This window comes from Myotis lucifugus, unplaced genomic scaffold, assembly GCF_000147115.1.
Source record: "Myotis lucifugus unplaced genomic scaffold, Myoluc2.0 scaffold_50, whole genome shotgun sequence".
Lineage (NCBI taxonomy): Eukaryota > Metazoa > Chordata > Mammalia > Chiroptera > Vespertilionidae > Myotis > Myotis lucifugus.
In genome coordinates, this window is record NW_005871098.1 from 5,806,273 (window position 1) to 5,808,657 (window position 2,385).

Sequence of the window (2,385 nt, forward strand, 5' to 3'; positions counted from 1 at the left end):
ATCACCCAGGAAATGTCTAAAATTATGATTCCTGAGCCCCAGCATAGACCTACTGCATCTGAAATCTCAGGCATGATGCATGGATGCCTATCTTTTGTGTTACTTACTTTTTAAAGCTGCTGAGTTTTAAAAACTAAAAACTAGCCACTGTGAGCAACCATTGACTAGACCACAGACTGGCAGGCACCAAGGATGAAAAGGAGTCAGACCCCACTGGGAGCTCACACTCTACAGATCACTGTTAATACAATGTAGTATATGCCAAATCCTAAAGGGTCACACTGGTAACTATGTGCCAGAAGTTCAGAGACAGCAGAGCATTGGGACTGACTCATCAACCTAAGTTCTTTGTTGAGGAAATAAGAATGTGGATGAGGCATCACTTCCTTATTTAGGGCTTTTCATTGAAACACATTTTAGAAATGAAGGTTTGTATTCATCATCAAATCCAGTCTCGTTATTTTATAATTAAAGAAGTAAGACACAACTTTGATAAATGTTTACACAAAAGCCATTTTCCAAATGCAATTACTATAAAATTGGGAAAAATAGCTTGCCATGGATAAGAGGACTTAGAAGGAAGAGACAGGAAACAAAGGGTAAGGTTGAATGGGCCCTTCCTTTGCAGATCCTCCCATACACACACACACACACACACACACACACACACACACACACACACACCAAGGTTGGTAATAAAATTGTTCAGAAATTTTCCTTATGTGAGTTCCTAACTTGGTATTGCTTTCTTGAGTACGTGATTTGTGTCTACATTTTGGAGTACAAAAGCACAAAGGAAAGAACAGTATCTCATCCGAGGCTACACCCCAGTGCCTAACAAGGAACCTAGCACATAGTAGGCAATCCATAGATGCGCTGTGTCAGTGGAGGTGCCCAGAGCCCACGCCATTTCTCCTGCACCCTCAGGCTGAGTAAGGTAGTGCTCCTGGCCCTGAAATAAACTGTAAGAAGATTTCCATACTGAGCCAGGAAAAAAAAGTAGGAAGTGGGCATCTGAGCTACAAATTGAACAAGGGGCTGACATGAGCTCATGGATCCATGACAGGCCCATGAGTATAGAAGTTTAAACTGTGTTTCTTACAACTGCATGTGGTTCCCGACTCTGAGCACATGGCACTGGGCATTAACCTGGGCCATTTGTGGAACTCTCCCTCTGCCTCAGTCCTACTGAGTCCATGAGCACAAGGCCAAAGGCCCACCTGGTAGGTGTCTGCCCAGGAATGAGGACAGATCTGCTCTTAACAGCTCAAGGAAGACACTAGGACTCTGGAGATCTCCAGTGGGGGACCAAAACCCCCAAACAAACCTGAACACCAATGGTTAGGTGGACCATCCCAACCAAATGGGATCATCCCAATTATGACACCATACTTCTTTAATGGACTAAGACCCAGGTGGTAGCAGGATATGACTGAGGACTTTGTGTTGGCCTCAGGCAAAACACACGTGAAGTATACACAAACCCTGGGTAACTGTCTTGGCACACACCTGCACATATTGTAATCCATGGAGTATATTCATCCAAAAGGTGAGATGGGACAAAAGTAAGAAGAGGGAAGAAGTGACAGAGGTAGAAGAGGACAAAGAGGAGAAACAAGAACAAAATAAGTCCAGGGTTTAGAACAATTTATGGGAAAGGACCACTGATTGTACTCCAAGGAGAAAAAATAATCTGCCGTTCTATAAAATTCTCTTGTTCTGCCCTAGCCGGTTTGGCTCGGTGGATAGAGCATCAGCCTGCGGACTGAAGGGTCCCAGGTTCAATTCCGGTCAAGGGCATGTACCTTGGTTGCAGGCACATCCCTAGTCGGGGGTGTGCAGGAGGCAGCTGGTTGATGTTTCTCTCTTATCGATCTTTCTAACTCTCTATCTCTTTCCCTTCCTCTCTATAAAAAACCAATAAAACATATTTTTTAAAAAATTCTCTTGTTCTGTGTTAGAAACGATAATAAGCTGACCCTGATCTAAACACAACATATCACTAAGGTTTAAATCAGAGATCAAATCTATATATATAAAAGGCTAAGCGACCATCCAACTGGCCATTAGGTATGATGTGCACTGACCACCAGGGTGCAGACACTCAACGCAGGAGCTGCCTAGTGACAACAACTCTCGCCCTCTGGGACCCTTCCAGAGATGTTGGAGAGCCAGTTTCGGCCCAATCCCTGCAGACCAAGCCAAGGATCCCACCTGCCAGAGGGACGCTGCTCACTCCCCATATGCCCTTCAAGCCCCAGCGCTGCCCCCATTGCGGCAGCCAGGGAGGGACCATGGAAGGTTGACTCTAGGGCGTGTCTGGCCAGTCTCACCCAGACCATGTCTTGCCAGCCACCTTCTAATTAATTTCCTTTCAATGTGCAT